General features: G+C 41.6%; 1 protein-coding gene across 1 annotated transcript in view; it reads right to left on the reverse strand.

The window, feature by feature from the left end:
* Positions 1-13,178, reverse strand: part of PPP6C (protein phosphatase 6 catalytic subunit) — a 39,085-nt gene extending 25,907 nt beyond the window's left edge. The window contains exons 1-2 of the mRNA XM_027775600.1: positions 13,155-13,178; positions 1,693-1,788 (exon numbers count right to left, since the gene is read on the reverse strand). The gene's annotated coding sequence lies outside the window, so the exon portion shown is untranslated. The remainder of the gene's footprint in view (positions 1-1,692; positions 1,789-13,154) is intronic.
* Between the last annotated feature and the right edge of the window lie 105 nt (positions 13,179-13,283).

The following is a 13,283-nucleotide window of genomic DNA, read 5'->3' on the forward strand; positions in this document are numbered from 1 at the left end:
TGCGGCCGAAAAAGAAAAACCTCCAAAAAAAAAAAAAAAAAAAAAAAAGAAGAGGAGAAGGGATTGCGGCATGGCCCAGTTTTTTAACAAAATCTTTTTAATCTGTTTAACTTATCATTTTTTCCAACATTATAATGTTACTGGAGAAAACTAGGGCACATAATCACTCTTACTTTCTTGTACACAGTCCTTATTAGGGCATGTAACTTACACAGATGACAGTAAGTCCAGGTAGTATTCATAAATACTGTATTTTTCTCAATATACTATAGATCTTATGGTACCTTAAGGCAACAACAATGCTTTGAAATCTATCAGATAAACAGAAAGTCCAGCAAATGAAAAAAATGAATCAAATCTTTTATCTTATTCTACCAGTGATCTGCTGAGAAATCATGTACCAATAATTTTATGTTGTTATTTTTTTTTTTTTTTGGAGAGGTTTTCATTATGGGGCATGTGTGTGCACTCACCAGAAAGAGAGAGAGAGAAAGAGAGACAGAAAGCGAGAAATCACCCCCCCACAGGGATGGCCATGCTGCAATCCCTTCTCCTCCATTCTCCTCTTGGGATCTTGGGCACACATGCACATGTGCCCGATGTGAGTTTAAGCCACCAGGTCTGGGAATCAAACCGCAGTCGACTACATGGGAGTTTAGCGACATAGCCATTACGTCAACTGCTGGTCCCAACAATTTCATTTTTTAAATCTTCGCAATTCTCATCCTCACGAAAGAATCAATTTCCAACAATATATGACACAAAGAGAATGACTAGAAATAAATGAATAGGAAAAGTTCCTAAAACCAAAACATCTATTAATCATAATCACTATAAGCAATCTATGTTTTTTTTAAAATCTTCCACCCCGGGCCCAGCAGGTGACGTGGTGGTTAAGGTGCTGGAATTCCCACATGACTATCCACGGTTCAAGTCCCGAACTTGGTGGCTTGCTTTCTCCCTCTTCCTCTCTCTGTCTCTTTTCCTCTCGCAAAACTCATGTGAAAAAATAATAAATAAAATAATTTAAAAAGTAACAACTATTTAAAAAAAAAAATCTTCCACCCCACCCCCACCATTCCATAGAAAAATAATGCTTTCTAGTCAACAGCATAATTTGTAAAAGAATTATTTATTTAACTTTATTTCTTCTTATTATTATTATTTGTTATAGAGCATGTTCACTCACCAGAGAAAGAGAGAGAAAGCAAGCCTCCAGGTCCAGGACTTGAAGCACAGTCAGCCATGGGGAAGTCTGTACTTTAACCACCATACCTACCACCTGCTAGCCCCCAAAGGAGTAATTTCAACAAACTCCATGAATAATGTGACCACCACTTTTAGTTATGAGTGAGCCAGGAAATCATTAGTATCACAGAGACCGAGGGACCTAACTAAACACCATTTGATTTCATTGCTGTTGTTATTAACTGATCAATTAATTAAAGAATTATTTAACTTTTTAAATTTATTTATTTAAATTTGACCAGAGAGGGACAAAGTGAGAGAGAAAGAGAGAGGGAAAGTGAGAAAGCAAGCTACCAGGTCCAAGGACTCGAACTGTGGTAGGCCATGTGGGAGTCCAGCACCCTTAACCACCACGCCACCTGTTATTTAACTTTGCAGCACAAGTGGAAACACGCGTGGACCGTGAACAGTACAAAACCTTAAAATCTGCTCAAGAAATGTTACCTGTCCATGTATGTCTCCACACACTGTTACTGGTGTTGATACTGGCTGAACATTCGACTCTTCCAAGAGGAGGTCACAAACATAGTCACAGAGCCGCTGTAAGAGAAAATAAAATGCAGACTTTTACTACAATGTTAAAACTAAGGGTCAAATACGAAAAATACAAGGACTCAGGAAAAAAGTACTTTTTTGACTGGAAAAGAAACTACCCTATGATAATTCTAAGGTTAGATTTCTTATCAGTTTTCACATACAATTCATAATGTATGATGGTATGCAGTCCCACATGGCCGACTGCAGTTTGAGTCCCGGACCTGGGGGCTTGCTTTCTCACTTTACTTCTCTCTCTCGTCAAATTTAATTAATTAATTAAAGTTCAATAAAATAATTATATATGTGTGTGTATATATAAATATATATTTTTTCTTTCTCCCTAACACATCCTCTGACATAAGCTTCCAGAAAAGCTCATCTTACATTAGTCTTTTTACAATGCATCTATGGGAGAAAGAAATTCTCTAATTCTTACGATGTTGATATTTCAAGTCACCTACTCTCAAAATTATTTGATACCAATAAACTTGGAAGCCCCACTATCTACACACCTATAAGATCAATTATTAAGACATTACTCAAACAGGGGCCAGCAGATAACGTAATGGTTACATTGCTGGACTCCCAGAGTCAGCCGTGATTTGGTCCTCGACCTGGTAGCTTTAAACTTGCACTGGGCACATGCATGTGTGTGCTCAAAATCTGGAGGAGAAGCAATTGTAGCGTGGCCATACCCCCTGGGGGGTGATTTCTCCCTTTCTGTCTCTCTGTCTCTCTGGTGAGTACACACACACCCTATAGCAAAAACTCTCCCCCGCCCCCCAAAAAAAGATATTACTCAAACAAAACAAAAATACTGAGAATTCTACCCTCAATTAAGTTGAACTGCAGAGGCCTGTCCTCAGCCTGCATTAGTTATACTGCCCTCTTTCCCAATTGCTTTTTCTCAAGTTGCACTTTAAATGTCATGCCATCCACCTGCAGTGAGAGACACTGGGAACAGCCCTCCATAGAGCTTGTCACTGTGAAGACTATCAACAAGGCACAGAGGAGACCGATCAAACAGGAGTCTTCAAGGCAGACCCAGAATAGGAATGTCTCTCTGCTCCCTCTTTTAGAGATAGATGTGATTTCCCTGAAAAGCTTGTTTGGTTTTATCATCTTACAGACTTCATGAATTTTTAAACTCATCAGCTGTCATCTTACCCATAGGCTCCTAGAAAGCTTAGGGCCTAATCACCAAGAAGTAACCCAGTCATTAAAGCTTTTATTTTATATATACTGGGTCATCAGGAAAGTCATGACACATTTTTACAAAGAAAAATATGTCATGACTTTCCCGATGACCTAATATTATCTTTATTTTTACTACTTCTTTCCTTGTTTCTCATCTTTATTTTCTCTGTCTTAATTTTCTATTCACTCTGAAAGTAATTTTTTTTTTGGAGAGATTTTCACTATAGGGCGCGTGCGCTCGCCAGACAGACAGAGAGAGACATAGAGACAGAAAGCGAGAAATCACCCCCCCAGGGGGGATGGTCACGCCGCAGTCCCTTCTCCTCTATTCTCCTCTCGGGATCTTGGGCATGCATGCACACACGCCGGACTTTAAGCCACTGGGTCAGTGACTCGAACCACGGTCAACTACATGGGAGTCCAGCCATGTAACCATTATGCCATCTGTTGGTCCCACAAGGCCTATGCTAAATGTAATTTATCTTGCTATACTGAATGCAACTTTATAAACCATCCTACATTCTTTTTAGAACAAAGCGAGTTGTTTAACATTTTAAATTAATCACAATAACACAGATTCCTAAGGTACTTCATGATATCCATATTTCAATGTGCCAGAATTTGCACCTACATATGACTGGCTCACCTAGCCCACAGTGTCTCCCGAACTGCAAATCATCACTAGTGATTGGTCTATACCCTTAGTCCTGACCTGAAAGTAAAAGAGGACCATAAACTGAAAGACACTCCTATGAATCTCGTCAATCTCAAAGGCTGAGTGTTTGGAAAACACATAAACTACTTAGGCACCATCCTTCAACCAGAGCCCAAGCATGCTAACTACAGTAAATTAGAGATGCCTCCTGTGACAGCCACTTCTGCAAATCTCAAGTAAATATTTAGAGAACTACATCTCTAAGTCAAAGCCATTGGCTCTCATCTCTTCAGTTCATCAGTAGCTTACAAATTCCTATCGAGCACACACAAACATATGACGTCTACAAAATCTTGGGCCAGTCTGTGGTGTGTTGGTTGGAGTGGCTGGGTTCCACATAGCTGACTGAATGCTTCAAGTCCTGAACCTTGCAGCTTGAGAAACCCACTGGCTATGTGTGCTCATAGTCCCAAAGGAAGGGAAGAGAGAGGAGGAGGAAAGGGGATTACAGCTGGTCATGCCCCACGAGAAGTGCTTTCTCATCCCCTCTTTCTCCCTGTCTTCATGAGTGCATATGTCCTATGGCAAATATCGTTTTAAGTCTATGAAATCTCAATATAAACAATATGTAGTTCAGCCAACTAAACACACAAAGGCTTCGCAGAGCCCAGCCTTGCCTTGGGCAAGACATATGCCCCTCCTCCCCAGTCCTGTTTTGCTGCTTGGTTTGTAGAAATATGGCTTTCCTTACAGCTCCAAAACTGGCGCTGAAGCAAAGTTCTCAATCTTATGTAAAATTCAGGGCAAACTACACATCCTTTGCTCCCTATCATGCCCAATTAATTCCTAATCCTTGACAAAAAGTGGTTCAGGGCCTCCATTCTTAGGAAACCCTATTTCTCTTCATTATGTTTTCCTCAAGATACTTCACAGTTTCAGTCTATTCTCCGCTTCTGTCTCCCTGTTCCTTCTTGGCCTTTAAATACACCAGATTCTAAGTTTTAAAATTCTTTATTTAGCTAATCTTGCTATCTAAAACATACTATTTCTTACATTTGCTCTTATATACTGTTATTTATAAAATACCTTTAGCTTAATAAAAATCCATCTAAACAGTTTACACTGCCTTTATATGGAATCTTTATTATATACAAAGTACGAGTCAGAGATGACAATGATACCCCTTACAGTGTAGGAGGCAGTATTTGTATCTTTAGGGTAGGCTAGAGTTTCTCAACAATGGCACTAACGATTCTCTGTTGGGAGGTTGGGGTGGACTGTATCCCGTGCATTATAAGATGTTTAGTAACATCTCTGGTTTCTATGCCTGCTACAATAGATACCCATAACACTCCCCACCCCTAACTGTGACAACCAAAAATACCTCCAGACATTGTCAAATATCCATTGGGGGCCAAAGTCATCTGCAGTTAAGAACCACTAGTCTAGGGACCAGCAGTTAGCATAATGGCTATGTCGCTGGACTCCCACGTAGTCTACCACAGTTCGAGTCCTGGATCCAGTGGCTTAAACTCACACCAAACGCGTGTGCATGCGTGCCCAAGATCCCGAGAGGAGAATGGAGAAGGGACTGTGGCGTGGTCATCCTCCCTGGGGGATGATTTCTCACTTTCTATCTCTCTGTCTCTCTGGCGAGAGCACCAGCCCTATTGCTGCCTGGCGAGAGCACCACCCCTAAAAAAAAAAAAAAAAAAAAAAAAAAAACAACTCTCAAAAAAAAAATCCACTAGTCTAGGGACCAGCAAATGGAGTGGTACTTAAGGCGCTGGACACTCCCACATGGGCGATCACCGTTCAAGTCTTAAACCTGGTGGCTTGCTTTCTGTCTGTCTGTCTCTCTCTGGTCAAATTAAAATAAATAAATTAATTAAAAAAATTAAAACAAATAATTCTTAAAAAAAAAAAAAAAGAAAAGAAAAGAAAAGAGGGGAACCAGCAGTTAGCGTAATGGCTATGTCGCTGGACTCCCACGTAGTCGACCACGGTTCGCGTCCCGAACCCAGTAGCTTAAAACTCATGCCGGGCGCATGTGCGTCCGTGCCCAAGATCCCGAGAGGAGAATGGAGGAGAAAGGATTGCAGCATGACCATCCCCCCTGGGGGGTGATTTCTCGCTTTCTGTCTCTCTGTCTCTTTCTGTCTGGCGAGCGCACGCACCCTATAGCGAAAATCTCTCCAAAAAAAAAAGAAAAGAAAAAAGAAACTAGTCTAGATCTCTGAATTTAACAGTTAAAACAATGTTTGAGGGGGCAGTAGATGGCATGATGGTTAAGGCACTGGATTCCCACAGGGCTTACTGCAAGTCAAGTCCTGAACATGGCGGTTTAACAATCACAACAGGGGGACCAGCAGTTGGCGTGATGGCTATGTCGCTGGACTCCCATGTAGTCAACTGCAGTTCAAGTCCCAGACTCGGTAGCTTAAACTCACACCGTGTGCATGTGCGTGCAAGCCCAAGATCCCGAGAGCAGAATGGAGGAGAAGGGATTGTGGCGTGGCCATCTCACTTTCTATCTCTCTGTCTCTCTCTGTCTTTCTGGTTGAGCGCATATGCCCTATAGCAAAAACATCTTCAAAAAAAATTTTTTTTGTTTTAAATTCACAACAGGCACCTGTGTATACATGGCAAAAATCCCAGGAGGAGAAAGGAGAAGAGACTGTGGTGTGGCCATCCCCCCAGGGGGGTGATTTCTCACTTTCCCTCTCACTGTCTCTATCTCTGGTGAGTGCACACCCCCAATGTAAAAACCTTAACAAAACAAAACAGAATTTGGAGTACCTTCAGCAATCAAAAATACCTGTTACCTATTTATCTAACGGTCTTGTGCCCAATCTTCTATATATCTCTACCTCAATGTCTGATCTTGGAAGCATTTCGAACTCGATGTGGCACAAATCAAACTCCCTGCATTCCTTAATCTAGTTACAGCTCCTGCTTGTTATAGTACTTACTAAGTACCTCTTACCAGAAACTAAGAGATTATGCTGAACTCCTTTCTCTCTCACAGCCTATACCTAATTGGTCAATAGGTTGCTATTGTATCATCATCATTTCTTTTCCAACACCACAATCACTTGTCACTGCCTTACTTCAGATTCGAGACTACTGTTTCTATGACATTTTTGTTCCATTCCAATTCATCACCCACGAAGCTGCCAAATATTATTTCTTATATTTTTCTAATTTTGCAGAGAGTGTTTGCACTCACCAGAGAGAGAAAGAAAGACAGAGAGAGAGGGAAAGGGAGAAAGTAATCCCCAGATGGACATGATCACAATTCAATGCCTTTTCCATTTCTCCTTCCTTTTGGGATTTTGGACACGTGTGCTGCCTGGCATGTTTTCTCAAGCCTCCAAGTCTGAGACTTGAACTGTGCAGTCAGCCATGTAGGATCTAGTTCCCTTAACCACTAGGTCACAACCTGGCCTCAGAATAGTATTTTTAAAACCTACTGTCACGGGGTCCGGTGAGTGGTGGTTAAGTGCACTGGACTCCCCACATGGCTGACTGCAGTTCAAGTCCTGGACCTAGCAACTTGCTTTTTCACCACCACCCTCAACTCTGTCCCTCTCTTGTCAAATTAAAATGAATAAATAAAAAGTTAAATAAAATAAACAAACAAAAGTGGCAGACTACGGTTCGAGTTCTGGACTGGTGGCTTGCCTTCTCACTTTCCCTCCCTCTCTCTCTCTCCCTCTCTGGTCAAATTAAAAAATAAATAAACAGACAAATAAAATTAAATATAATAATTTTTAAAAAAAAAAAAAAAAACTGTCACTGTCCTCCTTTAAAATCTCTTAGCAATTCTCGTGTCTATGATGGCACTTCCCGAACTCCATTCAGATATCATCAAAATTTTGTCTTGGGGATGGGAGGTGGCATAGTGATTGAAGGTGCTGAACTCCCACATGGCAGACTACGGTTCAAATACTGGACATGGCGGTTTGTTTTCTCACTTTCTCTCTCTCACTTTCTCTCTGGTCAAATTGAAAAATAATGATAATAAATAAATAAATAATTCCTTTAAAACATTTTTGTCTCTTTCCTACAACATACAAAAGTACGTCCTTGTAAGTCTTCTTTTAATAAATTTTTCCTTTTTTTTAAAGAATTATTTTAACTTTTTTTTTTTTTTTTTGACCAGAGAGGGACAGAGTGAAAAAGAGAGAGAGGGAAAGTGAAAAAGCAGGCCACCAGGTTCAGGACTCGAATCGCAGTTGACCATGCAGGAATCCAGTGCCCTTAACCACCATGCAACCTGCCAGTCCCAAGACTTTTCTTTTTGCACATTCTAAACATTATCACAAAATCACAATGTGATTTGTTTTTTTGTTAAAATATAAAAGCACCAGATGACACAGCAGTTACATCACTAACTCTCACATGGTGGACTGCAGTTCAAGTCCTGGACACAGTAGCTTAAAACTCACGCCAGTCACGTGTGTGCATGCCCAAGATCCTAAGAAAAGAATGGAGGAGGAGGGATTGGGTGTAGCCATCCCCTCAAGGGGAGATTTCTCACTTTCCCTCTCACTGTTTCTCCCTCCCACCCCCACAATTGCATGCACCCAAAGGCAAAAACCTCTATCCCTCAAAGAAAATTATTTATTTAATTCTATTTATTATTATTGTTATTTAATTTGATCGAGAGAGAGAGAGATAGAGAGAGAGAGAGAGAGAGAGAGAAAGAGGGGTTGTGGAGGACAGAGCAAGCTACCAGGTCTAGGACTTGAACTGCAGTTAGCCATGTGGAATTCCAACCCCTTAACCACCACGCCGCTACCTGCTGACCTCAAACCTGCCTTTTATTACTCATTCATTCTTCCACTAGGCCAACTCTAAAACCTGAACCTTCTGCAGTCCTTTCTGAAAAATTTCTTGTGAATGATAATGACATGACCTCTGTATAGAAATGGCTACATTGTAGTCCACTCACTTTTACATATTTCATTCTTATTCCTTGTAAGACAGTGAGGTGAATTTGAACTGGTACTCGTGATTTGACAATCTCTAACTCAGCTATAGAGAAATTGTGATTAAAACTAAGACATTCTATTCATTTATTATTTGATCTAGTACTGCCAACAAATTTTTTTTTTTAACTTGTCAGAGGGTGCACGCACTCGCCAGAGAGACAGCGGGCACACGCCCTGCATGTTTTCAAGCCACCATGTGAGATTTGGCCGCGTCAACCACCAAGTGACCAGCGGCCCCCCATTCCTAAATAATATGAAACACAAGTAAATTTCTGTCTTATTTTCTACCAAAGAAGTTGTCCATTATGTTTATTAAGTAACTTCAATGATTTACTTTCTTCCTTTGACAGAATCTTTTATTGAGGCTATAAAGTCTCAGAAAAAGTACTCCTGGAATACCTCATTGGCCTGCCTAATTTTAGTTTGTACTTTATTCCAAGAAACAGAAACAAAATTAAATGTCTTTAAATACACCAGAGATGAGTATCACAAACAAATTAATTTGATATAAACATTTCCAAGGTAGAAAAGCCTCTCCTTACACAAAAGAATTCAGAATTCTTTTTTTTCCCAGTAGTTGCCCAAAAGATTTAAAGGGGGAAAAAAAGGGCAGGCCGGCCAGTGGCACGTACAGTAAAGGGTTACTGCTCGATACCAGAGCCATATGGGAAGGTTCAGATCCCCTGTCAATCTGCCATGGAGACCTGTGACCCTGGCTGGCTAGAAGGCTGGAAGGGTGCTGGGGCAGGAGGAAAACCCCACCTGAGAAGATCTTGTTCAGGGTGCCTGGCTCTGTTTCTCCCTCTTTCTCATGAAAGAAAACAAAGTTTATGAAGAAACAGATCCATGTTAAGCATGTCCAATTGTGTTTTGTTTTCACTGTTTAAATTTCCTACAGGGTAAGCACTCGCCAGAGAGAAATCAGCCCCCCCCCTCAGGGAGGGAGGTCACACCATGACCCCTTCTCCTCTCAGGATTTTGGACAGACACACTCCTCATATTTTCCAAGCTGCCAGGTCTAGCACTCAAACCACACAGTTGGCCATGTGAGATCCAGCTGCCTTAATCACCACACCACTTGGCTACCCTCCAGTAGTGTTTTAACAAGAAATAAAATTGTTTAATCACTACGCTTTCTTAAAACAGGAAAGTAATTGAATGTTTATCAAACTCAAAAAATCTTAATTTGACCAGAGAGGGGCAGAGAGAGACGGAAAGTGAGAAAGCAAGCCATCACATACGGGACTTGAATTGCCATTCTCCATATGGGAGTCTAGTGCCCTCAATCACCACACCACCTGCCAGCTCCCCCAAAAATCCAAATGATGATCTTACACATCATTTAAGTGTCCAATGACAAGTTAATATAAGGACATAGTTTCATCATAAGGACCAGTTTAGGAGCCAGCAGGTAGCGTGGTGGTTAAGGGTGCTGTACTCCCACGTAGCCAACCGCAGTTCAAGTCCTGGACCTGGTGGCTTGCTTTCTCACTTTCCCTTTCTCTCTCACTCTGGCCTTCTCTGGTCAAATTTAAATAAATAAATAAATAAAACTGAATTTTTTTTTTAAAGGCAACCAGAGGCAACCAGAAAAAACTTTTTTCGGGGGGAGAGGTTTTTGCTAAAGGGCATGTACAATCGCCAGAGAGACAGAGACAGAGAAATAGAAAGCAAGAAATCACCCCCCAGGAGGATGGTCACATTGCAATCCCTTCTCCTCCATTCTCCTCTCAGGATCTTGGGCACGCACACACGCACATGTACCCAGCGTGAGTTTAAGCCATCGGGTCCAGGACTCGAACCGCAGTCAACTACATGGGAGTCCAGTGATGTAGCCATTATGTCAACTGCTGGTCCCAAATTGTATGGTCCCGAACCTGGTGGCTTAAGTGTGCGTGCATGCCCAAGATCCCGAGAGAATGGAGAAGGGATTGTGGTGCGGCCATCCCCCCTGGGGGGATGATTTCTCGCTTTCCGTCTCTCTGTCTCTTTCTGGCGAGGGCACATGCCCAATAGCAAAAACTGCTCAAAAAAAGAAAATTATATTACTTATAAACACAAAGTTTAAAACAGCTTTACACATAATAAACAGAACACAAAATTCCACATCAAATCACTGACATGCAATAATTGACTTCACCTATGGGATTGACAACATTATCAAAAGAGATTTCGTGAGGCCAGCAGGTGGCATGGTGGTTAAAGCACTGGACTCCCACAAGGACAACAATGGTTCAAGGCCCAGACCGAGCGGTCTGCTTTCTCACTGTACCCCTCTCTTATTCTCTTTCTCTTTGGTCAAATTAAAAGATAGTAATAACAAGGCCCGAGGACCAGCAGATGGTGTTAATGACTACACTGCTGGACTCCTACAGCCGACTGTGGTTTGAGTCCTGGACCAGACGACTTAAAACACAAGCACGCATGCATGCCCAAAATTTTGAGAGGAGAATGGAGAAAAAGTTATGGGATTGCTATCCCTTGGGGTGGAGGGTGTCATTTCTTGCTTTCTGTCTCTCTGTTTCTGTCTCTCCAGTGAGCACACGAGCCCTCTAACAAAATCCCTCTCATGGGGCTGGCAGGTGGCGAGGTGGTTAAGGGTGCTGGACTCCCATATGGCCAATAGTGGTTTGAGTCCCGGACCTGGTGGCTTGCTTTCTCACTTTCTCACTTTCTCACTTTCCCTCTCTCTCTCTCTGTCCTTCTCTGGTCAAGTTAAAATAAATAAATAAATATTCTTAAAAAAAAAAAAAATCCCTCTCAAAAAATAAGTCAATAAAATAACAGGGGCCAGCAGGTGGCATGGTGGTTAAGGTGCTGGACTCCCACATGGCCAACCATGGTTCGAGTCCAGGACCTGGCGGCTTGCCTTCTCACTTTCCCCTTCTCTCACCCGCTCTCTGTCTCTGGTCAAAATAAAAAATAATAATAAATAATAACAACAAATAAAATTAAATAGAGAAATAATTTCAAATAAGAAAGATAATAAATAAAACTAAATAAATAATTATTTAAGAAAAAAAAAAAAAAGAGGTCTGGTTAAATCTGAAGAATCCAGATGAGCATGAATGCTGTATTACTCCCATTAAAGAAATGCCAATTTGGGGGCCAGCAAGTAGTATGGTGGTTAAGGGCGCTGGACTTTTACATGACTGACCATGGTTCAAGTCCTGGACCTGGTGGCTTGCTTTCTCACTTTCCCTCCCTCCTTTCCTCCTTCTCTCTCTCTCCCCGTTTCACTCTGGTCAAGTATGTATGAATGAATGAATGAATGAATAAATATATTAAATAATTATTTAAAAATAAAAACATCCATGGGGCCAGCAGGTGGCATGGTGGTTAAGGGCTCTGGACTCCCACATGGCCGACCACTGTTTGAACCCTGGACCTGGCGGTTTGCTTTCTTTTCTCTGTCTCTGGTCAAATTGAAATAATTGAATGAATAAATAAGTAAAGTTAAATAATTCTTTAAAAAAAAAAATCCCATTTTTGTTAAATTATCTTACTGGGGCCAGCAGGTGGTGTGGTAACTAAGGGTACTGGACTTCCACATGGCCGACCATCGTTCGAATCCTGAACCTGACGGCTTTCTCTCTCTCGCTTGCTCGCTCTGTTCCTCTCTGGTTGAATTTAAATAAATAAAGTTAAATAAAAATTATTTTTTAAAAATTACCTTACTAAAAACAGGAAAATGCACAAGAATGACTCCTCTATCATACAGCATACACAATTAACATCTAAATACAATTCTGCTGCACTCCGTTCACAACAACACTTGTGGCCTTTTAAACAACTTGCATACTTTTTTTTTGAGAGAGAGATTTTATTTCGCTATAGGGCGCGTGCGCTCACCAGACAGAGAGAGATGTAGAGACAGAAAGCGAGAAATCACCCCCCAGGGGGGGTGGTCACGCCGCAATCCCTTCTCCTCCATTCTCCTCTCGGGATCTTGGGCACGCGCCCGGTGTGAGATTTAGCCACCGGGTCCGGGAGGCGAACCGGGGACTACGTGGGAGTCCAGCGACATAGCCATTATGCTAACTGCTGGTTCCCTAACTTGCATACTTCTTAACTGCTGTTAATATCAACTTTCTGTACCAAAGGAGACAGCAAACAAAACAGTTCATCTTGTCCTTAAAAAGAATTCACGGACAGCAGGTGACATAGTGGTTAAGGCGCTGGATTCCCCCATGGTCAACTGCAGTCTTAGACCTGGAGACTTGCTTTCTCCCTGTTCCTCCCTCTTCTCTCTCTCTGGTCAAATTAAGCAATAATAATAAATAAAGTTAAGTAATATTTTTAAAATAAAGAAAAGGAATCCACCAACAAAAATAGTTCTATACCCACATCTTAATAAAAGAGCTCAAACTTTTGTACGGAGCAGGACGACAAACGACTGATCTCCTTTAGAAAATAAATTAAATCCTGAGTTAAGAAACGGTTGTGGAGCGAGAGCACACGCCGCATAGCCAAAAATTAAAAGGGGGGAGAGAGTTCGAGAGAACTTAAAGGAAAAGCACCTGTATTTACTGCGGGCCGACTTCATCCACACAAATCAGCGCACCATGACAGGAAGCGCACGCACATCTGAACTGGCAGAAGCCAACACCCCGAAAAGCAGCGTGCAGCGGGACGGAAGGGGGCAGCCG

Source organism: Tupaia chinensis, unplaced genomic scaffold (assembly GCF_000334495.1).
Source record: "Tupaia chinensis unplaced genomic scaffold, TupChi_1.0 Scaffold000575_1, whole genome shotgun sequence".
Taxonomy (NCBI): Eukaryota; Metazoa; Chordata; class Mammalia; order Scandentia; family Tupaiidae; genus Tupaia; species Tupaia belangeri.